Below are 26,507 nucleotides of genomic sequence, written 5' to 3' on the forward strand. Positions count from 1 at the left end.
GGAAATCTGGGTTGATGCACCCATTGTCATTCAAAACAATGAGTACCATTTACCTCAGCAAATGCCAAAATCCTCCAAATCCAGAAGAACACCTGGCATTTTTTCATCTCAAGTACAAGTTCAGCCCAAGTGTCAGAGTGCTTACCTAGGCCATAAGGTCAATACTCAGTAGTAGGGAAAAGCAAAACTCCGAATTTCTCACTTTTTTGCTGAACTTAATGTCAAACCTTCCTCTCTCCAGGTCTCTCCCCACCCCACCATGAGCAAACACTCTGTCTCTACCTCTGAATCTCTAACCTCTGCAGGTTTGCTTTTATTCCTATGATTCTCCTTAGGCCCCAGAGACGTATAAGGGGCTAGGTACCCATTTTGATCATTTATCTATTCATTGTATTTCAGGAGCTGACAGGATACTTCAGTGCTCACGAGCTGGTGTTGATGGTAGGCCCTGGGATAGGCAAAAGGAACAAGTGTACAAATGATACAGGCCAGGAGAGACTTCCAGAAGTGGGGGAGGAAGCTGAACTGAGACCTGGATGGGTGTGGACCAGAAGTATAAAGACTGAGGCAGGAAAGAAACAGGCATGCTTGGGTGTCAGAAAGGGTGGATCTGTGGTGGAATGCAGCCTCCCCTTGGTTTTTGACTGGTAAGGAGATCACACTGGCTCCTCCTTCTTCTGTCTTCCGCACAGTGCAGCTCAGCCTTCCCCACAATGCCGTCAGAAGAACTGCCCTTGTTTGTCTGGAAATTCTTCTCCTCTCTTGAAAGAGCCTCAGCAGTAAAGTCTTCTGGGGAAAGTTCAGTCTGCTCCATGCTAGAAATGGCTCCAAGAACACGCCCCGAGCCTGTCCATCAGAGAGGTAGGGAAGCAAGTGTCCATACTCCCCTTTCTGTCCTGGGTGGTCCAGAAAGTAGTATGCAGTCCTCAGCCTGGATTGTTCAGAGCGGGGCTTGCAGGCCATAGTACTTTTAGAAAAATAATTAAAATTAAATAAAAGAAAAAAAAACCAGCACTGTGGGTAGAAGTCAACCAGGAGCATTTTAGAATGGGGGATGTGGGCATGGCTGGGACAGCACATCCTGGGCCTTCATCTGAAGCTGCACATGAGCCCCCCACCACCACGTGTGTGTGCGCACAAACATGTGTGCACCTGCATTGTCGTGTGCATGTATGTGTGCGTGTGCATCTGTGAAGGCACTTCCAGGTGTACATGCAAAGAATCTTGCATTCTCAACACAGGCCTAATAGGTACTTTGGCAAATGAATGGTTATTGAAGCAATGATTAGATTCATAGACTTCTGCTCTTTCAAAGCTTAGAGGCCCCTTGAGGTCATTTTGGTCAACTTGCTGTATCGTATGACATTGGAGTCTTTCCTCAGCTTCCAACAGTAGCTCAAATACTGCCTTTACTGATAAACTTGGCACTGTCCAATAGCCTACTCCCTCCTGAAATGGCAGCGAGCATGAGAAAATCCTCTATCAGCCACTATGTAGTGTCCAGATCTTTGTCCCTGGCTTGGCCAAGGAGGGCTTCTTCAGGAAATCTGAGACATCCTCTGGAGACCTGTGACCTATGAAAGGCTCCCCCAGAAGCCACACTTTCTGTGTTGTTGTCCATTGACACTATTATCTGCAGTCCAGCCACCTCACAGCTGAGGGTGGGAAATAGATTTTCTTCTACATAAAGAAGTAGCTCAATGACCCAACGCAGGGGATTCAACCTGAGTAAATGCCTTGGGTTTTGCAATTCTCCTGTGAGTCTGTGGGCCAGTGCTGGCCGGGTCAGCAACTTCTTCTGGAAGGAACAGGCCTGTGAAACCCTGGATTGAGCCAAATGGCCCATCAGGGGATTCTACTTTTGGCTGCAGGGGTTGAGCAAGAAGACTTGTATGAGGACTAGTGCTGACCGCAGCTGTAACAAAGGCACTAGCAGCCAAACTTCCTTGGGGGCCAGCTTGGCCTGCCCTCCTCTGCTCCAGAGCTAACAGTTCAGACCCTCCCAAGGCGTGCCAGCAAAGACTCACAGTGTCTGCTGCCAAGTGGAAATCTGCAATGTGTAGCTGCTGTCTCCTCAAAATGTACACACTGACTGGTGAGGATTTTGATATGTGCTCCTATGCTTTTCTCTGTGGTGAGGAAAGTCAGACCTGGGAGGTTCAAGTCTCATCTGGCAGCTTTGATAAGGTAATGTCTTCTGCTGCTGCTGCTATACCAAGGTACTGCAGACTGGATGGTGCCATCAGTTGGAATTTAGTCCTTCATCTTAGAAGTGGACACCAGGGTCCAGGTGCTGGCAAGGCTGGTTTTCCCCTAAGGCCTCTCTCTCTCCTTCGATTGCAGACAGCAGCCTTCTAGTTGTCTCATCACATTGTTGTTCTGCTGTATACACCCCTGGAGTCTGTGTGTCCCCATCCCCTTTCATAAAGGTGACAGTTGAGTTGGAATAGAACCCGCATGAAGAGTCTCATATTGGTGTGGTTACCAGGGGATCATTCCATCTCCAAATTCAGTTGCATTCTGAAAGACTGTCATAAGCTGGGATGAGAGGGACACAGTGCAACCTGTAACATCCTCTTAACAGATTTTGGTTCTCAAAACCCAAACGCAGTCTGCTTGTCTGGCCAGGGAAGACCCTTTAGACATTTTCACTGTCCTGAGCAACCCTGGGCAGCACACAGGAAACTTGCTGTAGGTTATATGACCTTTCAGAGGTGGGGGAATGAATAATTGTATAACAAAATTGATGAAGGTCATAGTGGTGTGTCCTACAAGGAGAGATTTAGAGGCATGTGACTATCTGAGAAAACAAATAAACCCTGCATTTTCCATGGTCAGTAAGAGCCAGGATTTTGGAGGTCATGGAGGGAGGACTTGGCAGCCATTATTCACCAGCACTGCTGCTCAAGAAAGGAAGGGAAGGCAACTAGACAATTGTTGGGGTAAGGGTAAGGTGACCTTGACCTGCTTTTCTGCTCTTCCAGACCACTACTCCAGCATTAATGGGATGCTTCTAGGCCCTTGATGTCCTCATTGGTTCCATGAACAAGGGGAAAAAGCTTAAATTAGAAGAGCTCTGTATGCTGATGGCAGCTGTAACAGAGGTGGGAAGCTGAAGGTGTCTTCAGGGGTTAGCGTGGGTCTATCATTCTCTCTTATGACTATGACTTTATAATCCCAAATTGCCTATGGGCTTATAGCATGGTCCGTCTATACTCATGGTCCGTTTGTGTAGCATGAGCCCTGATCCTGGTTACATGTCTACTTGGAGAGATATGAGTGGAATAATTAAGAATCACACCTAAAATTGAGGCACCTCTTTGTGGACCCCTTTCTTCTCGGTGCTGTGTTTCTTATAAAGCCAAATTGCTGAACAGATTAGTCTGCATTATCCGAGTAAAGCTAGGGCCGCCACTCCTGTCCTCCAACTGTGTTTTGTGGTCTACAGGCTAGGGGCCAGGACGGGAGGCCATCTTCTCCTCTTGGCAGAAGCAAAGAACAGCGAGGGCAGCATAGACATAAGAGATAATATCTCTCCAAATCTCTGTCCTGAGCTTCAGGCACTCAGGTAGCCGGAATTTATGGCTTCAACCCCACCCCGTGTCATTAATAAAGTAAAATTAGCCCTCTCTGGGTGAGGACATTTTTCACCGGAGTCAGAGAGCTGTAATGAGGAGCTATCAAAGCCCCAAAGTGCCATGAGAATTTTATATGCCCTGTTTCCTACAAGTTCTGAACAGCTTGGCCAATTTATAAGGTAATGATTTTTCCATCCATAATTTCTTTCGTATGATTTTTGTAATGTCGACTATTTCCCTCCTGACTGGGCTTCACACCGCCTAGTTGAGTGGATTAAGGTAGGCCAGGGTTTAGGGGTTCCTCTGAAGGCAAAAAAACAGCATGCAAAAGCTGCCGTGCACAGAACCACAGCTTGTGCTGTTTCCTGCAGCACCTGGAGGACTTGACTTCCTCACATCGGGCCTCAGTTTTCCCATCTTTCTTGTGGGATAGCACTTTTTGAATCAATCTATGTAACTATGTCATGAAAACGTCATTTCTTTTCAACCCTTCTATATCAGGCATTCAACCCCTGCCAGGCACTGTGCTGACACTGGGGCCGTAAAGGTAGTTAAAGTGGAACCCCCATGCCTAGAGGAGGTAGATATATGAACGCAGGTTCATGGAAACAGAGGTGATAAGTTCTGGCGTGGACTAACTTTGCATAGCATATCTCAGAGAATGCAGTCTCCTTGCCTGACCAGGGGAGACCCTTTTAGACATTCCCAGTGTCCTAATCAGCCCTTGATGGCACCTTGGCAGTGGACTTAGATGACCTGAATGCAGGACCACCTCCAAAGGGTCCTCCCCCCCCCAGCCACCCCCCACACACAAAATACTTCTGAGGAAGAGTTGTTTCCAGAAAAAAAATCCTTTATTCTCTCTCTCGTTCCTCCTTCCCAAGGCCGGTGCCTGTCCAGATGCGCAGGAGGGGAGGGGACAGGAGCAAAAATCTCCAGGAGGAGCCCACATACACTCATAAATCTGCTCCTCTCCATCCTTTGATCCAAACACTCCTTTTCCCCAGAATCAATGCCCAGGAGGCAGTTAGTGGGCCAGGGGTCAGAGAGCACCTAGCCCTCACTTTTGGTTGTTTCTGTGTGTGTATGTGTGTGTGTGTGTGTGTGTGTGTGTGTGTGTGTGTGTGTGTGTGTACACTCACACTTACTTTAACCTAACCCAGCTTGAACTAGGCACCTAGCCCTCACTTTTGGTTGTTTCTGTGTGTGTGTGTGTGTGTGTGTGTGTGTGTGTGTGTGTGTGTGTGTGTGTACACTCACACTTACTTTAACCTAACCCAGCTTGAACTAGGCAAAGAATGTCTTAAGTACATGGATCACCCCCAGCTTACTTGAGCACTGGACTCCCATTTAGTCAACACTTAACACGTCTGTGTACCTGCTTAACAGGATTCAAACTGTAAGACGCTGTAAGACATTCAGTCTGCAGGATCCACTGATCCCCTGTAGGTAGTGACCAAGCACTCCAAGACCCAGCCTCCATATTCCAACCACCCTGTTGTTTCCCTCCCTGCATCTACTAAGCACTCAGAGGTAGGGCCACTATCAGTACCTTTGGTAGGTGGGAAACAGATCCTAGCAGAGGCCCAGCCCAGGACTGCAGCTCTTTGAGTCCTAGAAGGGTGCTCACTGCTTCTGCATATGGTCTTGTTGCTTAGCCCACACCACAGATGTACTAGTTAGGTAGTGGGGCCCACATGAACAGGCCTGGAGGAAGACAGGGGAGGGGCATGAGCAGCTCTTGGCACCCCTCTTTTCCACCTCTCAGAAGTTGGTGCGTTTCCCTTGGAAAGAAAAGCCATTTCAGCTTTCCTGTAATAAAGTTTTCTAATTAACTAGAGAGCAGCATGCTGGATACATTAACCGCATCTTAGTGGTGCACTGCCTACCCCCGCTAAGCTCCTTCACTGAGAGATTTCAGGAGTCTTTACACAGCAGCTGTTAAAGTACTGCCAGAGAGCCAGACAAAGGCCTACGCCTGGCCACATACCCAGACTGCTTAGCAAGCTCATAGCTCCCTTCTGACTCTCCCAGAGCACAGAGGACTCTGGAGAGAAGAGACCCACTGTGTGAGTTCAGAACACAGCTAGTAAGTTCACTAGCCATCTACTGAGCACCTACACATGCCAGGAATTGTTCTGGGCATTTCACTAATGTATTCATCTCCCTTAAGAAATCCACAGGTGAATGAAGAAAAAACAGATTAGCAGTCAATTACTTGCATTACAAAAAAATGTATTTTTCCACTCCCCAGAAATAACAGTTTTAAAGCACACCACCTCTGACTACATGCTCTCAGACCTTATACCCAAAGTCCCTACAGACGGGCTTTAAACATTCACTAATGTCTTTGCCACACACACTTGTATTACTCTTCCCATTGTCAATAGCACTGCTCTGAATGGAATTCCCCTGGTCCATCTCCCTGCATCTTGGATTACTAGCTGGGTGAGCACGAACAATTACCTTCCCTCTCTGAACCTGTGTTGCAAGAGGCATAGCAAGAAACTAGCGGACTGCCACAGCTTATTTTGAAGTTTAGCAGTCATCATGCCTACCAAGCATGTAATTCAGTGCCAGACACTTTAATAAGAGCAAAAAGAAGTGCTCACTAGTGTTGCTGTTATTTTCCTAATATCAAGAAGAGGAAATTATGGGCTGGGAAGGCGAGGCGGGCATGCTTGGTTAGATTTGAGTGTTATGTGCTAGCAGGAGATCCCAACTGATTTTCAGTTTACCACCATGATAATGGACCTGCCACTCTGCCAGGTCAGGTAAAATGAACTTTGCTTGTGGGTGAGAGGATGAAAGTGTTCTTGGGACCCAGTAAGGCAAAGCTGGTCACAAACACACAGTGGAATGGTATCCTGAGGTCGACGGACGGGAGAAAGATACTGAGCAAATGTTGCTGTCAGATTAAACCCTAGACCACATCCCCACTCATCAGAGCAGGTGCCACCCTCCAGAGGAGATCTGTCCAGTCATACTTCTTCCAGCACAGAGCCTCCATTCCTCCACGAGGCTCCTGAGTCCACACTCCCGTCTTCGTTCGCCCCTTATGACGTAATTAGTTTCTTCTGCTTTACATTTAGAGTGGTGTTTCTTCAAAGTTGTTGCATTTGCATGAGCTGCATCTGGACACCTGAACATAGGAGCTCATCTCAGAGAATGGCCCGATCGAAGGTGGTCGAAGCAATGCAGATTTGAACTGAAGGACTAAATGGTGTCATGATAGTAGGCACAGGGCTGTGAAATAACACAAGCAAATGACCCAGAAAAGGCAAACCTTAAAGCTGGGCTGCTAGACAGCTGCGGACTGGTCTCAAGTCATATGGACCTTGTCTAGGATGGCGGTTCCAAGAACCACCCTCCCTACTCCTGAGGAGACATGAGGCTCCTAGAGACAGAGACCTATTCAAAGGGGGATCTATAAAACCTTTCAGCTCACACTCATGGGCTTATATCACTCTTAGAAGTGCGGTCAGCATGGTGTTATTACATGGAGGCTGCAGGGTACGGTGACATGATTTACTTGGGTAATTAACTGTTTGCTGTGCCCAAACTCTAAGCAGGTATCGTACACTTGGCTGAAGTGACCTGCTTCTGAGCTCCACCTCTTCTTGTGGGGCTCCAAGACATCTAAGAATTAAGAATGACGAGACAGCTTCTACAGGGGCTTTCCTTCCCAGATCAGGACCAAGGTGGGGACCCCTCTAGAGAGGCCCATCAGCCATGCCCCTCCATTTCCAAATGGAGCCATTCTGAGTTGGAAAGATAACCGACCTCAGGCTTGGTTCCCTCTCCTCCCTGTCTACTTTTGCCTATGAAGGTATCGGTCAGCCAGTGGCCTTTGCTCAAGATGGCAAGTTTCCCCTCTGTACCTGATCTCTAAATGCTGAGGGCACCATGCCATCTCCTCAAACCTCTTCCTTCCTCTGCCTTTGTTTACCTTCAGAGCCATCCCCTCATTCCAATCTCCATCTTGATCTCAGACACAAGACTTTACCTCCAGAGGCCTCCCCAGCGCCTTTACCTGTTTATCCAGCAGGTACTTCGCAAAAAGCACATCTGAAGTTGAGCTTTGGCGAGGCCCCCTGACCATACCCACAGGGTTTCACCCATAGTCTCTGTGCCAGGAAGTGGGCCTCTTTTCCCAGTTACTCCCATCAGCACAACCCAGCCAGACTCTTAACTCCTCTTTTTCTGGCACCTTCTTTCCAGTTTATCAGCAAGCTCTATGGCCCACACCCTTCAGATAGACCCTGAGCATTCACAGCTCATATTCTCTTCCCAGCTCCCCACTCTAAAGCCTGCCATCTCCCCTGGAGTCACTGTGGTAGCCTGAGCTCCCGAGTTCTACTCTTGCCATTTTCATCTCTCCTCCAAACGACAGGCAGAGAGGCTTCATAATGAGGTGAAGTGTCCAGCTCCGTGGTGAAGCCCTTGCTTCTCACTATGAGGCACTGGTTCAAATCCAGCCACTGCAAGGTAACATCAATAACAGACATGATAATAATATAATATGATGTCCATTGGATCTTATTACCTGTAGCTAACATGCTTCTAACAGCTTCCCTCTCATCCAAGGAGTGTGTCTTCAGAATGGCCCCAAAGTTCTAAATGCTAATCAGGTCCTTAATCACTGTCCCCCACATTACTACTGCTTTGACCTCACCTCACTCCTCCTCTCCCAACACCTCCATGGTGCACAGCTACTCTGGCCTCTGGCTGTCCTTCACATGGACTTGCCATGCTCTGTCCAGACTGTTCTTCAGAGAACTCAATGGTTGTTACCTCCATCCCTCCATTATTCTCATCTCAAAAAAAAAAAAAAAAGCCTTCCCTGCCCACTTTGACTGAAACAGCACACACACCCCAAACACATACTCCCTGAACCTCCATCTCCCTCTGTGTCTCTCCACATTGGATCTCACCCTCAGCATCTAAAACATAGACTTGTTGCCAGCCCCTTCCCCCACTCCTGAATCTTCCTCTAAAATGATGTCTGAATGTGGTAAAGTTTATTTCATTCATTGCTGTTTCTCTAGCCTCTTAAAGAGTTTCAAACTGGGTGAGGCATGTTCATATGGATGAATCACCCTAATTAACTGTCTTGTAAACACAGTGGAGAGGGAAAACAAAACTGAGAGAGGTAAACCACGTTTCCACAGTAGCATGGCTAGCATGTGGCCACCGTGGGGGCTCCCTTTATTTTGGGCTGCATTCTTCTGTCATAGAAAACACCTCTTCTTCCTGGAGTATGGGCTGCCAAACTGCAGAGACTTTCCAGAGGGTCTGGCACTGAGAAGGAGAAAGATCTGATTATAGGAGTGCAGTAGTCCCACCTCTGACGGGAGGGGGAGAAAAGCAAAGTGGGCGGTGAAGCAGGCTAGGGTGGATGGAGTTCATGTCCTAGGCATGGCTCTGAACAGTGTAGCTAAACACAAGTCCATGAGCAAAGGCTGAGATGGCCGGATGAGTGACCCACAGCCATGGGCAGCCTTGGCCTTGCATTCTGGTGTTCTCTGCCAATATTCATGGTCCACTTGAGCCTGCACACAGAAAAGCTTGGAAAGGGAACCGAATGTCACACTAATTCAGGCCTCTCTGTGTACAGGGTTTTTTAAGTGTTCACGGTAGCCAGCCTTCTTGTCAACAGAGCAGAAGAGAAGATTGGCTAGGCCCTGCAGGTCTGTGCAGGGAGACCTGGTTCTACTCACATCTAGCTCTAGAAGTTTCCAGTGAGTCCTTCCAGCTCTTCGCCAGCTGATTTTGTGTGCCTGGTGCGGGTCTTCCCAAGTAGCCTCTATCCATGCTTTCTCACTGGGCTGTAGGCTTCTCTGAACAGGACACTCAGCTCTTTGCCTCTCAGATTGCTTCTCCCTGGGAGGAGCCTGGGTATTAGGTAGTCATGACAATGAGTGAATGAAGAGACAGTTCAAGGACTCAAGCTCTGGTCCCAGGCACTCGTGTCACATACAGGCCTGAAGGAACCCCATCCAGGCAGGCAGAAGCCTCATCTTATTATTGTAGCTTCTGACAAGAAGCCTAGCCTATGTTAGGAGAGGATCTAGGTAAAGCAGACTGGGTGTGGATTCCATCAAGAAAGTCCCAAAGTCACATGTGAGCTCCAGTATGGGTCCTGAAAATGGTTCTGTTGTGTAGGTCTAGCATCCCAGCCTTCTGAAAACTCAAGAAGGCTTTCTGGAGGAAGAGGACCGTGACAGCATGGTGACCATGGCCACAGAGCGTGAGTTGAAGGGCCATCCATGCTTACACTGAAACAGTGATACTTTTCACCCTGCTTCCTAATCCTTGAGAAATGTCATCATGCCCTAAGCTGATTTCTCCTCCCTGGGCCCCAATTCAGGCAGAAGTTCTGCTGGCAACAGGGAGTTTGGAGCTCATAACTCAGTTGTGGGCAGGGCCTGGGGGGCCTGATTCCAATTAAAGATGTCAAATGTATTTATGGATTATGCAATCAACAGGTATGCAGCAGCCTCAATAGCCGACGGGGCCACCCTGAAGATAGGCCTGTAATTAATTAATCCCAGTGGGTCTGCCAAGTTCTGCTTCCAAAATGACTCCTTGTGCTCGAGGGATGCTAGGGACCAGGGTTTACTTCTAATCCTGTCTTGTTTTAGGGAGGGACAAGGAGCTGGACCTAGAGAGTCTATCTGCACAGAGGAAAGAAAGACAGACACAGGGGATGTGGGCTTGAATCATGTGGCCCGCTTACCAGACAGTGGTGTGACCTGGAACAAGACATAGAATCCCTGCAATTGGACAGGATGGTACACACTTCCAGAGGCAGCATATGTGGAAGGGTCTCACGCAGTAGGTGCCCACTGACTGTTGAATGAATGAAAGGACGCCCCTGGAGAGGGTTTGCTTTGCTTTGCAGAACAGCAACCCATCTGTAGACAGCAGTGATTGCTACCAGGCTGTATATGGAAAAGGGGACAAGCTCTTCAAAATTTACCTCCGAGCCACACTTTTCTCCCTGTAGAATGGGCTTGCCCTTGAGTTCTTACAACTTGATGGAAACTCAAACAGAAACCTCAGATTCCTTTTGCTCCACAGTTTAGGCTCTGGCCATGTCCCAGGACTGTATCTGAAGACATGACTACTCTCCAGGAAGCCCCAGTCTGCAAGGATGTTCGCACCAACAGAGACAGTCAATGTGATAATGGCAGCAGCGAAAGAGCTCAGCTCTCAACCTGTTGGATGTTGTGCCCAACACTGCCCACTCGTCCCCTTGTCACCCTCACTTTTATCCTGCCAGGAGGGCAGATCTCCATTTAATGGCTGGACACAAGTGTCAGAGATAGACAAGGTAGTGTGGCACAGGTCAACATTCGGCTTTTAGATGCTATTGGTGGAGGCTATGGTAACAGTGATGGTGACAGTGTGGAGATGCTGTTGTGATGGCCCCATCCTTGCAAACGCCACAGAGAGGGCTCCTCCAGAGCTACTGTATTGGGAATCCTTCCATTGTTCTTTCACTCTTTTCTTACATCAGAGGCATGGGTTATATTTCATGGAATTCACTCTGGCTACAGGGAGGACATGAGCACAGGAGGTGCCAATGTGGGAAAGTGGTGATGGTACTAAGGGCATTCAGATAGCCACATCTATCAGCGGTGAGGCAGATCAGGTATGAGTGTGAATGCGTGTGTGTGTGTGTGTGTGTGTGTGTGTGTGTGTGTGTGTGTGTGCGTGCAAAACATACGATGTGGTAAGATATGAAGAGACAGAGTAAAAGGAGCCCAGCTCTTGGAATCTGCCGTGGAAACACAGTACACAATGTGTTTCCCACGTGTCCCCTACTGGGTCACAGTGTATCCCTCAAAGGTTGCCAGTGGCATTCTCTTCATAAGCAGACTGCTAGGTAATGTGGCTGTACAAATGACATTTACCCCTGGGTATCAGATTCTGTCATCAGAGTGCTATGCAGCTAATAACCTCACTGGAGCCCATGCAACTTATAAGCTGGGTTCTCTTCCATCCTGCAGACCTTGAAGCTGGGAGAAGTAGCTTTCTCCAATCCCTTAGGAATCAGGAAAGACAGCCTCTGTGCCTGCATGGAGCCTGCCACCACCTGTATTGATGCAGGAGGGGCAAGGGCAGGTCCCTTCACCACAGCAGCAGTCCAAGTGGGGATCCAGCCTTGGCCTTTCACTGGGCCTCTTTCTCACGTCCTCTCAGAAGACAAAGGTGTTGGTCTTGATACTATAAATAACCCTCCATCTGCCTCTCCCCCAGGCAGGATCCCAGTGACCTGAATCTTCTGTGGTACCCAGTGCATCCTGAGCTTATCTGGGCTCTTAATCTTCCCATTTATCTGTTGCCCAGCTTTTAGTGAAGATTTTCTAGAACTGACCACTGGTGGTTTATACTTTGCCACCAACTGGGCATGGTGCTTCATGTCTGTAATTCAAGCAAGCGGGAGGCTGAGGCAAAAGGACAGAGTTCAAGACCAGTCTATCTTAAAACAAAAACCTACCCACAAAGGGATGCATCTTCTTCAGTGTATGATTTGAGTGAATTTCTAAACCTTTTAGTAACTCACCACAGAGACCTGTGCTTAACATCTGCATGTTACTGACCAAGAAACAGAAACCTTTAGGGTGATCAAGGAATTGACTGGGGACAGCCAACTAGCTGTAGACAGAATTGAGCCTCTCAGAGTCAAAAGAGCTCTCCCAGGTGACCTGCAGGCTATGTTTATGGTATGACTTCCCTTTTCTCCAGGATTGAGGGTCATCTCCTTATTGAAAAGTCCATTCTATGCAGCACTGATTAATTACCTCAGAAGCCTTGGCCTTCTTTGACCTACCTCTTAAACAGGACAAGTAGCATTTGCTTTCTAGCTAGCATCCTCCTAGGTCCAGGGTGAGTGGTTTCCAAAGAGTTTGGCCTGGCTCAGGAGCTGGCCACAGATGTATCTAAGAAGGAAACCAGTGTTCCTGGAAAGGGAAGGGTGACAGAGGATAAAGTTGGATTGTACCCCTCCTCACTATTGCCCTACTTCCCCCTGGTGTTGAATGTATAATGAGCACTAAACTGAACCAAAGTAGGTCTCTGCTGGCCTCCCTGGCCTCCTTGGGACAAGGGATCTTTTCTGGAGTGGCTGAACAGATTGTAGCAAAACATATGGGCTCTGCCTTGAGAGTAGTACTTGGATGCCAGCAGTGATCCCACCCATCTTGGGATAGAACTGGGGTCATGGTAGTGTCTATTTCACAGGGTCCTTGTGAGGACTGCAAGAGCAAAGAGGAAAAGCCTACCCAAGTTAGGTCATCTCTTCCCCTTCTCTGCTCATTCACGTCTACAATCACCTGGCATGGTACCTGCCCTCCGAGATGATTCTCAACTCATCAGAAGGATTCAGGAGGTTGCAGAAAAGTATCTCCAGAAGATGATTCCCTTCTCTCTGACTTCTGCAGAAACCTGATGGGACAATGCGTATAGTTAGTCAGGAGGAGAATCTAAGGCTCTGGACTTAGGTTCAGTGAGAAGCCTCTCGAGTGAGATGGCAAGATAGGACACATGGAAGTGTCTGGGTTAGTGTCATGCTGTAATGTGTAGGGAACAGGAGATTCCAACTAGAGCCGACCAAGATCAGCAGGAAAGAAGGAAAGCAGTATAGTCCAGAGAGGATGTGGTGGTCCCTTTAAGAGATTGTAAATAGACCCAGTCACCCTTGAATCCCAAATATCTCCCTCAGGGCCAAGGAACCCATTCTTAGCTAGATGTCCTAATGTGGGAAAAACGCGCATCTGCTCCCTCTGGGTGCCAAGGTTATGGCATTTCCTGCTGAAGAATCCATTACATTGCTGAGTCTGGTCTTGGACTCTCAATGGATCCCACAGTGACTCCTCTCCTGATTCCAGCTGGGGTCCCCTGAGCCCCAGTTTTCTCCATTATGCACTGTAGCAGGAACTTAGACTTTGGCTGGATGATAAAAGAGATAGCCCATCTGAAGGGTTTCTAACCCTAATTCCTAATGTCCTGATTCCTGAGTAGTAGAACAACTCAGTTGGTGACTAATTCTGGCTTTTATATGTGTGTCATCTCAAAGTTCATGTTCCAAAATGTAATCCCCTGTGAGATTAGATTCAGGGTCAGAGCCTTTGAGAAGTGATTACATCATGGGAATGAGGTTGTCATAAATGAGATTGGCATGCTTATAAAAGAGATTCCCAAGAGCTCCTTTGTTCCCACCCCCACCCCCCATGATTCTTAGGACACAGTAGACCTTGTGAACCAAATGAGACCTCACCAGACACCTGATCTGCTGATGCCTCAATCTTGGGTTTTGCAGATTCCAAAATTGTGAGAAACAAACTTCCTTTGCTTATCGGCTACTTAGTCTATGGTGTTCTGTTTTCATTTACTTTTTAAAGTTTTAACTTCTCTACTTTTGAAGGATAGTTTTGCTAGATATAGAATTCTTCATCTGCAGCATCTTTTAAAAATAAATTGCCTTCCAGCCTTCATGACTTCTGGTGAGAAATCTGCTGTGAATTGTGCTTGGGGTCACCTCCTCCTGTCACTGTCAAGGTTCAGTCTCTGTCCTGGGTTTTGAAAAGTTTAATTATTATGTATCCATTTATAGATCTCTTTGAATATACCCAGCTTGGAGGCCATCAAGCTATGGGACTATGTAGGTTTGTTGTTTAATGACTATGGGCTGTTTTCAGATATTACTTTTCAATATTCTTTCTGCTTCTTTCTTTCCTATTTCTTCACATTGCACATGTTAAAACACGGTGTCCCATTTTTCTTCATTATTTTATCTCTCTCCTGGGCTGAATAATTCCATTGGGACTTTCTTCAGGTTTGTCAACTCCCTGACCAATAAAAATATATTGACACCCTTTCATGAAGTTTCTTATTGGAGCAACTAAACTTTGCCACTATATAATGTGTGGGTGTTTATTCGATTTATAAATGTATGTATACACTTAGGTGTATATAGACATACATGTATAACTGCTACTTCTGTTGATACTCTGTATTTGGTGAGGCATCATTTTTTGTGATTTGGCTACTTTTTAAGATTTATTTAGCTTTATATGTGTGAAGGTTTTGTCTGCTCTACATACATGTCTGACACCCACTGAGGTCAAAAGTAGGCATCAGATCCCCTAGAACCAGAATTCCAGGTGGTTGTGAGCCACCAGGTGGGTGCTTATAACTGAGCCAGAGTCCCTGAAAAGGCAACAAGTGGTCTTAATGTCTAAACATCTCTGTATACCCAGTGCCGTGGTTCTTTAGACACCATTTCTTTCATTTACATTTAAATTAAGTGGTTTAGCATCCTTGCTTAAGAAATCAGACCTCGGGGCTGGAGAGGTGGCTCAATGGATAAGAGCACTGACTGCTCTTCCCGAGGTCCTGAGTTCAGTTCCCAGCAACCATATGGTGGCTCACAACCATCTGTCATGGGATCCAATGCCCTCTTCTGGTGTGTCTGAAAACAACTACAGTGTACATTAAATAAATAAATCTTAAAAAAAAGAAAAAGAAATGAGACCACTGTACTTCAAGAATATTCCCAATTAACTCTTTTTATATTTATGGGTTGTATTTTTATTATTTCTATGCATGCCTACTAATTTCTGGTTGCAACTGGGCATTTAAAATAATACGATGCCTCAAATCTAGGGTTTATAGGTCTTCCCTTGCCAGAGTTGGCTGTACTGTTGTCGGCAGACAGTGTTTAATTGGTGGCTTTTCAGAGCCAGTTCTATCGTTCTCTTTTCATTGACGTGCGTGGACATCAAAATCTCTGCTCGGTTGCCCTAATGAGGGGCTAATAGGTAGACAGATTTTCTTTAATGGCTAAAGCCAATAATCCTTCCTGAAGAACCTTTGGGTTAGCCAGAGACAAGATCTTGGAGTCATTTCGGGTCTTTCCCGAGCAAGCACAAAGCACATTGGGGCATCCAATGCATGCGCACTGCTTTCTAGATTCCCAGGAACCCTTTGGAGTTTCTCATTGCCTCAGAATACTATGGTGTTAACCAATTGCCTCTGGCTGCTTAAAAGAAAAACATCGTGGGAAAAGGCTATTCAGCCTTGTCAATAGAGGCTTCCAGAAAGCCTCCAGTCATGTCAGATAGTGAAGGTGCTCTAGGAATGGAGCTTCAAAGACATCCCCCTTTTAGTAGCAGCCAAGCAGCTGCTCACTGTGATTGCAGGGAATGATTCTCACAGCTACCGATGAGGCAGTGTGGGAGAATGGAGCATGCTAACACGCCACAGAGCATGTTGTTCTTACTGGGAGCTATTTTTCTTGATTAAATTTTTCCTGACTCGTGCAAGCCTTTGGTTCATATCCAGAGTTCTAAAAAAGGTTGATTCTGACAATTTGCCCAGTGTTCTTTTTGGTTTTGAGGAGGAAGTTTTCAGAGGTTCTTAGCCTGCCCCACTAGCTCACTGGTAGCGGACATGAGCCAAGAGGGAAGTTGGCTGTAAAAGGACTCGAAGATATATTACATGCCCAAAGGCATGGCTATGACAGTAAGAGTCACACTCTTCGGAAGGGTATAATCAGGCCAAACTGAAACGCAGAGGCGTGTCATTAGCAGAGGTGAGACCGGCTTGCCACGGCCGCCTTGAGGAAAGACTGAACAGTTCATCTGCCAGCACCGTTTGTTACCTCAGACCTCTTCTGTTAGGTCTCACCTCTCTGGCCAGACCTTTAACTAAGACCTCAGCTTTCTCATCCAAAGACCACTGCTCCATCTACAAGGGTCATGTTCATGTTTTAAGTTTCAAACAATCACACCTTTGGACCTGTCAGACAGGGCCAGAGACTTATCTTAAACCCATAAGTTATATACATAACTGTGTTCTCATATACAGTGTATCCTTTCTTTCTGACCTGAGGTCCAAACCAAGAGGGCCTCCAAACCCTCTCACAACCAACCCCCATTGCCTGACCCAGATATTCGTCCTTAAATAAGCTCATCTTTTCTGACAATCAAGTCCCAGAAGTCAAGCCAGATTGATTCTGCCTCTTATCTTAAGCATGCCCAGAACACATGCTCTTACTTTCTATATCTATAATAAAAGAGATGTTTTACTCAATAAACTGAGAAGGCTAGGAACCTCTGCCTGTGACACTTGCTTCAAGTCACTTTCTCTGAACCTACCTCCAGGCTGTATTGATCACCCCCAAATGGCTGACAAGTTTACATTTCCTCCATAGCTATCCTAAATGTAAAATGGTCAAATAGCATGTCCGACTGTTCTCCATGCATCCAGTCTTGCTTACACTCTGTGCTCCAGTGCTGTTAGTCTCTGCTGTAGGATACTTTGGACTGGCTCAGGTTTTCTGATCATCTTAGTGTGGCCCTTTAACAGGAAGCCTTAGTACATATGGAGAAGTATCATAGCTGAAGTGTCTATTGCTCTACTAAAATTCCCTGACCAAAAGCAACGCAGGGAGGAAGGGTTTATTTCATCTTACAAGTCTGTAGTCCCTCAGTCAGGGAAGTCCTGGAATCGGGAACATGTCGCAGAGGCCGTGTAGGAGTACAGCTTACTGGCTTGTTCACTTCATTATCTTATAGTACCCATAAGTACCACCCCCATGATGGCACTCCCACATTTCATCAATCAAGAAAATGTACTACAGGCTTGCCCACAGGCCAGGACAGTAGGAACATTTTCTCAATGGAGGTTCCTTTTTCCCAGATGGTTCTAGCTTGTGTCAAGTTGATATAAAAGTAGTCAGCAGAGTAACTATCTGACAGGAAAAGAGAAGACAGATTGCATAACTCTCCGTTTCACCACTACTGTTTTTTATCTCTAAGCTTTTCACAATCAAAAACTTAAAAGGCCCGTAGAGGGGCCATACTTGTCCCCCATCCCAAAGGGTTGCTATAATTATTCATGTACTGAGAGACTACATACCTCCTCTCACCCATAGTGAATGTCTGTTTGACTGTGGCCAACTTGGGCCTCTCTATCTGTACCTCAGACATCCAGTCTTTTTGGGTCTGATCCTAGGGCAGATGGAAACCAAGTATTATAAAGCAGAAACTTTAGAGGGCATGGGTTTTCAACTATCTATCTCTCCATGCCTAGACTGGCGCCAGGACACAGTTGATGGTCAGTAAATGTCCATCAAATGAATGAATCTTCTTAAGAATAGATAAAAGGTGTGTGATATTTAGCTTTGAAACAAGATGACATGAGCAGAGAGGGCCACATGTGCACGTCATGGTCTAGGCATGTCTTAGATTCACTCCCTTGTGTTCCCTGAGGAGGAGTGGAAACAACTCACGGACACAGAGGGGATTACAAATTTGCCTAGATCGCCCAGACAATTAAGTTGTCAGCTGGGCATTTGTACCCAGGCCCCTGGTGGGCCAGGAACCAGCTTCTCCATCCTCCACTGCTTTGGCTGCTCCAGTTAGAAGGGCCCTTAAAACTAGTTAATTCACTCCCCCTGGCTTTATGGGAAGGAGCAGGGAGTGAGTGATGGCCCTGCACAGCAGCTCGGCTGCTGGGCTGTCATTCTTGGCACTTACAAGTTGCCCAGAGCACACACCCTGTGAGCTGACAAAGGTCCCAGAACCCAGAAGTGTGGACACATGCCTATGAACACACAAAGACATTCATGCTGCGCCTGCCACAGCAAAGGAGCCCCAGGCTCCTCCAAGTGTATTTTAAATCCATTCTGACTCCCCAGAAAGTCTGGTTTTGTTATTCACGCCGACCTTTTAAACTCCATGCAGTCCTGCATTTTTCCCAAGGCCTAGGTAGGACCTGTTAATAATTGTGCTCTCCCACTGAGGCGCTGGGCCACAGCCGGCTCTCTTACGTGCTGTAAAAGCCAGTCCCCCCAACTGCTGGCAAGCTCACCCCTCTCCAGATGATCAGAAGGATAACCCCGGCACCCCAGTCTCCAGCCGTGGGAAGAGGAGGCTGCCTGCCTGCTTCAAAGGTGAGGACAGGTGGTCCAGCAGCGACCACGGACTGGATAAGGGCATGGGAGGGCTGGGGGCATGTGGCTGAGCTGGGCCCCCTGCTTCTAGCTGCTTTCTCCTCTCTCTGAGCAAACATCTCTGCAAATAAATCTCCCTTTCTTCCTTTCTTTCTCTCTCTGGGTTACTGCTTCAGTTTCATTAGAGACTCTGGAAACATTCTTTGGGCTCAGCTGAGATATATAATGCGGAGAACAGAGATTTACTTCATAACCCACAAACTATTAAAAATATTAGTGTCCCCCAGAGAGTCTCTCTTAAAGATCCCTGCTCCCTTTCTGCCGCCCTCTCCCCCTGGTTCCTAGTGCCAACAATAATGCGGGCGGACTGGTTGGAGCCATTTCCTTGAAAGAAAATAAAGAAGGAGATAACAGACCTCGGAGAAACCTCTCTTTGTGCCACATCCGTCATCCTGTATGTCTGGTGCGAGCTTTGCACTCATCAAAGCCCCTTTCACCACCAAATATCTTGTCTGATCTCAAAGGCGTGCAGAGCAGGGTCACGTCCCCTTTGTGAAGAGGGAAAATTAAAGTCAAGGAGAAAGGGGATGATTTGGCTTTCAGGCAAAGCTGGGACTAGAACCCAGTTCCTTCTGATTCTCAGCCTACGAAGCTTTCTTTTTATTAAGAAAGCCCTATTGTAGTTATTATTTACATAGAGACTGTTGTAAAATAGAAAAGTTTAGGCTAATCACTAGCTACTTTTAATTTTTTTTATCTTTGTGCGTGTGGGAGGGAAGAGAGGAGAAAAGAGGGGAAGCAGCCATGAGTATTGGCACTCACCTTCCACCTTGTTTGAGCCAGGGTCCCTCTTCTGTCAGTTGCTTTTGTGCACTGCACGCTGCTGGCATACAAAGATTCTTCTGCCTCCACTTCCCATCCTGACATAAGAGCACCAAGATTACAGATATGAGCTACTGTGTTCAACCTTACATGGCCTCTAGGGACTCAGACTGAGTTCCTAGTGCTTGCACAGCACTGAGCCCACTGGGTACTTTAAAAATATATTTTCCTTTTCACTGACACATAGTAGTTTGCATATTTATGAGACATATTGTGACATTTCAATACATGGATCCTATGAGTATCAGGTCAAGTTAACTGATATATTGTTGCATACCTCAGGCATTTTTAACATTTTTTGTTCATTCATTTGTTTATTTAGGAAGGTGTGTGTGCAATGGTGCATATGTAGAGGTCAGACAACTCAGGGGGTTTAGTTCTCCCTTTCTACCATGTAGGTCCTAGGGCGGGAACTCCGGCTGTCAGGTTTGGCACCAAACACCTTTACTCTCTGACCCATCTTGATAGATACCTCAGATATTTATTGTTTGTGTGCATGTGTGTGTGTGTGTGTGTGTGTGTGTGTGTGTGTGTGTGTGTGTAACATTCAAGATCCTTTCTATTAGGTATTTGGGGTATTCAGTTAACCATCATCCATAGTTATACTGTCTGTGGTGGTATAAAAATGAGAAGTTCTTCCCCCTATCCAACTGCCCTTGGCACCCACTGACCACACTCCAGCCCCCCCTCCCCACACTCCTCAGTCTCTGATTGGCATGGTTCTACTCTTCTGCTAGGTCAACCCTTCAGATGACACATAAAAGTGAGAGCATGTGAGTTTGTTTTTCTGTGCCTGGTTTATTTCTCCAACAAAACGCCTAACAGTTCTATCCATGTTATTACAAATGACAAAATTTCACTCTTTTTATGTCCAAATACTCATCGTGTATAAATAGCCCATTTGCTTATCTGTAGACACTCAGGTTGAGTTCCTATCTTGACTACTGTGAATAGCATGTCAGTGAACATGTGCAGATGTCTCTTTGACATAATGGTTTCATTTCCTTTGGACATACACCCAGTAGTGGGATGGCTGGATCATGTGTTTCCCATTTGCTGAGCAACTTTTGAACTGTTTTCCATAATATCTGTGCTAATTTACATTCCCACCAAGAGTATATGACAATTTTCCCTTTGCATCCACACCAGCATGTGTTTTTCTGTTTTGTTTTGCTTTGTTTTGTTTTGTTTTTTTCCTTTTTTGATAGCCTTTCTAACTGGAGTGAGTGGTAGCCCATTGTGATTTTGATACGTTTGCCTGATCGCTAGTAATGTTGAGCATTTCTGAATGGTTTTCTCATACAAATGGATCTATGAAGTTAATTCATCTCTTGATAACAATGCCAGGTCCATAAGTAACCCCCACCCCCTCTGCCCTGATTCTCTAGCCACTCGTCTATCATTGAATGCCATTACAAGTAATGTAGATGCTCTTTGTTTACCGATGAAATATTGAGGAGATACACTGAGCCAGCCCCACTTTGGGAGTAAGATGCAGCATGAGAGGTTAGTGAGGGTGTGTACCATTTAGCTTTTGCTTCCCAACTTTAAGCTCCAGGCAGACCGAACTACCAACCCTGCCCAGATTCCCTTGACTCCACAGATAAACAACAACAACAACAACATACACACACACACACACACACACACACACACACACACACAGACTCCAACTAATCATAAAATGCCTTTGCTAACGCAATGACTGGGTACTCCTAAACCTCCTCAGGCATTGGGCATTCCAATAGAAAACTCCATGGCTAGTTGGCTTTCCCTCCTGACACTACTGCCTCCTTCTTCCCCAGCTCTCCCGATCCTCTCTGAGCCCTCATGCTCAACTCTAAGTGCCCCACCCCATCCTCAGTCATTGGTTATTGGTATCTTTAGTAATCAATCAAGAACCAATTGGGGGACAGGACCTTAGATTCACAACCATCCTCTACAATGGTGAGATGCTGCTACCTTCAAGGAGGTCTCATCTAGGATGAAGTCATTTTGACATACTCAATGAGGCTCCATAAAAAATACAGAGCGCAGAAAGAGTCCTGGCCAGACATGATGGGGTTTCTGGGGTTGCATTCAGGTGTGATTTCCAAAGATGGACATAAGGGAGGCACATGGAAAGGGGTTGAAGTGAAATAAAGAAGCATGTTCAAGGTCTAGAATCTATAGGGAACTGGTATTTTGACCGATCTACCAGGAATCTTAGCAACATAACCATGGGGTATCCAGTGACAAGAGGCAAAGCTATCTTCCCTGATGTTCACAGCTGAAATTGACTTTATCCTAAGAATAGTAGAGTATAGCACAGGACTTGTGGTTGGTAGTATTTTGTGGAGTGCCTTTGTACATGAATTTATTTGTGTACTGCTCATTGAATGTACTACAGATGCCTGTGTTCGAGTGGATACTCAAACTTTTGCAGAGGGAAGCAGCAGATAGGGATGAGGAAGGGAGGGCAGAGAAGCTGCCTGAAGGATGAGAAGTCTGGAATAGTGGTGGATTGAAGACATGAGAGGTAGATTTGGGAGTTCATTACAGTGGTACCTGAGAAGATAGAGTCCAAGTTGATCTCTGGACCAGGGCATCTAATCCTGCAGGTGAACCTAGGTTATGAGACTTCTACACTGTGTGTCACGCATCCCCCAAAAGCCTGTTAAAAGCCTTCATTCTCAGAGTTAGCAATAGCAGAGCATTTAAAAGGCAGGAAGTCCTTAGGGGCTGTGCCCTCTAAGGGGATTGTGAGATGCTTTGTCTTCATCTTCCTCCTTACTCTCTCTTACTTTCTCGCCATGACATGAGCACTTTGCTGTACCATGCTCTCCCCCCATTATCCTCCAACAGCTCCGCCAGTGACCTAAAAGCATCAGTTGTCCTCAGTCACAGTCAGGATTCTTCAAAGCTATGAACCAAAATAGCCCTTTTCCTGTTCAGGTGGCCCTCTGCTTCCTCAGAACTGAGAAACATCAACCACACCACCAGGAGGACAGAGGGTATCTCAGAATTCAGGGGAGGGAAATGCTCGTTCTGCATCTTTTGGCGTTCCTTAGTCTCTACCCTGGAGTCGTGTCACTGCCATCTAAAGCCCCTGTACAGAGTGTGGAGACTAAGGAACTTGCATGTGCCCTGAAGAGATAGTGAGTTGGGCACTGGAGCCGTATGGTCCAGCTGAAGAAGGAGCAAGTGCAGATGTTGCCTAGTAGTTGAAGAGATCAAGCCCACTCTTGGGACTGCCTGCATATTCCCCTGTCCTTTCACATTTCTGGAATCCCCGGCCAGCTTATGAAGAATTTTTTTGAAGCCTTTATTTTATTTAAAAAGTTTTGGTATGTTTGGTTCTTTTTTAATTAATTTATTTATTTACATCCCAAATACTGCTGCTCCTTTAACCCCACCCCCTCACTTCTGGAGAATTTGTTGCTGTTTCCTGAGCATCCTGAGTGGGAACACCTAAGAAGGCTCTCCTCACCACCCTGTAGGTACAGCCTCCTCACCAGCTCTTGTTGGAAGCTCACACTCATTGATAGAGGAGGCCTGGAGGGTCCATGCTTTACTTAGCTTTGCCCAGTCTCCCAGCATGTGAGGGTCACGGCAGAAACACAACACTCAGAGCCTTGCCCAAGTACTTTCTAGAGGCTCCTGAAGTCTCCTCTCCAGGAATGGTTCCCTACACTCATCCTTCACCCAGAGAGTTAACTGATGGAGGTTGAATCCGGACCCTGACCCCCAGTCCCAGGACCTCCTACTGTTTGAACCCTAGAAAACCTCTTTTCCTTAAGACATGGGAAATAAAGCTACATGCAGGAACCCCGGCAGTTTCCTCCAGATTAGTACACACTGAAGAAAGCACAGATTAGTGGTAACATCGTGTCTTTCTAAACAGAGCTATGTCCAGGAATGCTGTGTTCCGGCCCTTGCAAGGCTCAGACTCCCATCCCAGAGATCTGCAAATTTATCTGAGCAAATCCATGAAGAAAAAAAAAAGATGTCCAGCCTAGGTGGGTACCCACCTGGGGGTAATGTGATAGGAAAAACTTCAGCTTTGTGAAAAAAAAAAAAAAAAAAGCAGAGGCCTCAGGGAACTTGGCAATAGTAAACCACTTTGTATATGGTGGGTACTTGCACATATGTGTGTGTGTGCTCATACTTGTGCATGTGTGTGCATGGGTATGAATGCCAGAAAACAGTCTCAAGTGTTATCCTTCAGGAGATACCCACCTTGTTCTTTGAGGAAGCATGCTTAGGGGATTAGGCTGGCTGGCCAGTGAGCCCCAAGGATCTGTGTCTGCTTACCCCACCACTGTGATCACAAGTGTCTGCCCCTGAGCCTACCTTGTCCATTGATTTTTCAGAACCCCAGGGTGTGTGAGAAGTGAACATAGAGATGAGGAAGCAGTGGGAGGCCATGCAGGGTCTCGGAGTGAGATAGCGCACCCTGTGCCCTGCTGTCAGCCAGTCATTCTCATGGCAACAGGTTATGGCTTTCTTACTCCAAACGTCAATGTCTGTGTTTATAAGCTGGTTACAACATGTCTGATGCAGATCGGACAGTGCTGGGGAACTCCAGCAGTCTTCACTTCTGCTCATGATCCATGCAGCAAAGGCACCCTGTTCCCTCTCTTCCCACAGCCCCTGCTCACTCAGTTTTGGAAGAGCCACAAACTGGGCGGTCGCTCAGTGTCTTCACAGAGCTATGATAAGGGCAGAGTCTGCGCTGGTGAGACTGGTCTCCTCCGGTAGGCAGCCATTCCTAATCACGGGTGCTGAGGGAGGGTGTGAGCTGGGCTCCCTGGGCCTTTTACAGACTGTTTATGATGTGTGCGGCTGTGGTAACTGCCCATGATTAGCCACTCTGCAGGCCACTCAGGGCCAGGAACAATGGAACAAACAGAAGGAGAGGAACTATTAAAGGTTGGGAGCCTCAAATGTCACCCTCAGTAATTCATCCTGCACCTGTGCTCAGCTTCTTGACTTCTGTCCCACACAGTCCTTCTCTGCCCGTGTTTCCTGCTGCCAATGGGTTTGATACTGGCCTTAGGAGTCAGGTAGATGTAAGGTCAAGTGTCAGTGCCACTACTTCTCAGATGATCTTCGTGCCTGGACAACCTGCTGTACTGGTGCTGGGCTCAGCTTCCTCTTTGTAAAGTAGGCATGGGCACCGCAGCCCCATTCACCCACCCCAACTGGTGGCAGTAAGATCTCTAGGTAGGAAATCATGTGTCACAATGTGGCCAGTGGTGGTGGGATTATAGGAGTTCAGAATCTAATCTGCATAACTTTGGATGGAGTTGGAAATCTTCATCAGTCATTCCCCACAACCCAGTCTTTGCAGAAGTGGGGAAAATTAGTTTATGGGTGTCAGCTGCTTAAAGAGGTGGGTCTTCCCTGACATTGTCTAAGTGAATGGGGAGCAAAGGGAATGGTGTGAGAACATGGGTTTCTTGAGAAATCTCTCCAAATTACAGCAAGGATTCGGGGGGAGGGTGCTCCCTTTCCCTATATTCCTTGATCCTGCTCCCAGCCTGTCAGTCCTTGTTCAAGTGTCCTAGTTGGTGCTGAGTGACTCATTGTGGGTCATGATTCACAGCACCTCTTTAAGATTGGCACACTTTGCCAGAAGGAATTCTGTGCTCTGGAAGGATAAGGGAGCTGCCAGCCTGTCTCCCAGGACCAGGACAGACTCATTCATTCTCTATAGTTCTCTGAAAGCTGTTCACACTCACAGACATCTGAGACCCTCCTAACTGATGTACTGTCCCTGTGTCATGGTCAGGCCTGGGTGAGTCCCTGATTCCTGGAGCTCCTCAACTGTCACCCTCTGTACAACTTACTTCCCAGCAGAAGAGTTCTGAGGTGGGCGTTATGATTCTTCACTGCTGGGCTATGCCTCTGCTCAGTGGATGATCCTAAAAAGAGGATTTCTCCAGCTCTTGGCAGCCTGTGTGGGTCCTTTATGCCCATCTCTGCTTACCTGAACAGCAGGATGAATCCTTGCCCCCTCACCCACATCCATTCTGTTTGCAAGGAGACTTTACCCGCTCCTTCCAGACCACTGGCTCTACCAACTCCATCTGCCCCAGCAAAAGCTCGTACTCTGTACTTTGGACCAACTGTCCCTACCAAGAAGGCCTTCCCCAGCAGAAGGCACCAGCAAACTTCCCATCAGCCAGAGAATGCAAGCAGGGGCTGGTGTTCTGGGGCCAGGAGGCCAGGCGAGGTGAGAAGGCCTGCCTCAGCAGAGGCAGAACATGACTGGCAAACCTCCAAGGCTTCCCCATACCCCAAAGCCTGCAGCTCCAGTCAGTGACCCGGGCATGACCCTGCTGGGGCAGAGAGGCCCTCGTTCTTACTTAGGATTGAAGTCAAGGCGGCTTTGCAGTACATTGCCCCAAGAATGTGCTGACGGTGCAGCAGCTTGGCTGGCTTTGCACCGAGCGGCCAGGGACCATCCCTTTGCCTTCTGAGTCTGCACCAGGGCTCCCGGCCACAACCTATGGCACCTCAGGGAACTCCTGAACATGACAAGACCTTGTCACACCAGTGGCTCTGCTGGACCAGGCCATTGCTTGCTGGCTCCCTGCAGGTCTGACCAGCACCATGTCCCTGCTGCCCTTTCATCCAGGCGAGGAAGAAATCCAGCCCTGGGAAGAGAGGTCTTCAAAGGGAGCATCTCCAAGACCAGGATTAAGGGTGTGGTGGAGGTGGCACTCTCCTTGTAGGGCATGCTGCCTAGGGCCACAGCTCTTCTAGCAAGACTGCTTGGGTAGTGGCAGTGCTCCGGCATGGGCGCAAATCAGTCATACTGTTATGGGCGGCAGATATTGGAATCTGAAGGCCACTAGCTCAGATTTCCGGGTTCTTATGTTCTGGAACAAAGACCTGGACAGAGACAGTCGAATAAATGTAGAAGCAGAAACAGAAGAGAGAAGCCTACTTTCCAGGACAAAAGTAGGCCAGAGCTGGAGTCAAAGGCTCAATAACCCCCTGACCCCCCACTGCCATGAGAATTCTGATCCTTTCACTCAGTGCCCACAGGCCTTCTGCAGGCCTTCCCTAAGGTGCCCTACCCCTTCATGCAGCCC

General features: G+C 47.2%; 1 protein-coding gene and 1 long non-coding RNA gene across 7 annotated transcripts in view; one reads left to right on the plus strand and one right to left on the minus strand.

Moving 5' to 3' along the window:
• Window positions 1-26,507, plus strand: part of Trabd2b (TraB domain containing 2B) — a 218,620-nt gene that overhangs the window by 125,111 nt on the left and 67,002 nt on the right.
• Window positions 5,799-10,522, minus strand: LOC148005983 (uncharacterized). Its single transcript, XR_015620425.1, has 3 exons — window positions 10,318-10,522; window positions 9,299-9,472; window positions 5,799-8,059 (listed from the first exon to the last, which is right to left on the minus strand). It is a non-coding gene; the product is annotated as an uncharacterized LOC148005983 (long non-coding RNA).

Source organism: Rattus norvegicus, chromosome 5, assembly GCF_021556685.1.
Source record: "Rattus norvegicus strain SHRSP/BbbUtx chromosome 5, alternate assembly SHRSP_T2T, whole genome shotgun sequence".
In the NCBI taxonomy this organism is placed as follows: Eukaryota; Metazoa; Chordata; class Mammalia; order Rodentia; family Muridae; genus Rattus; species Rattus norvegicus.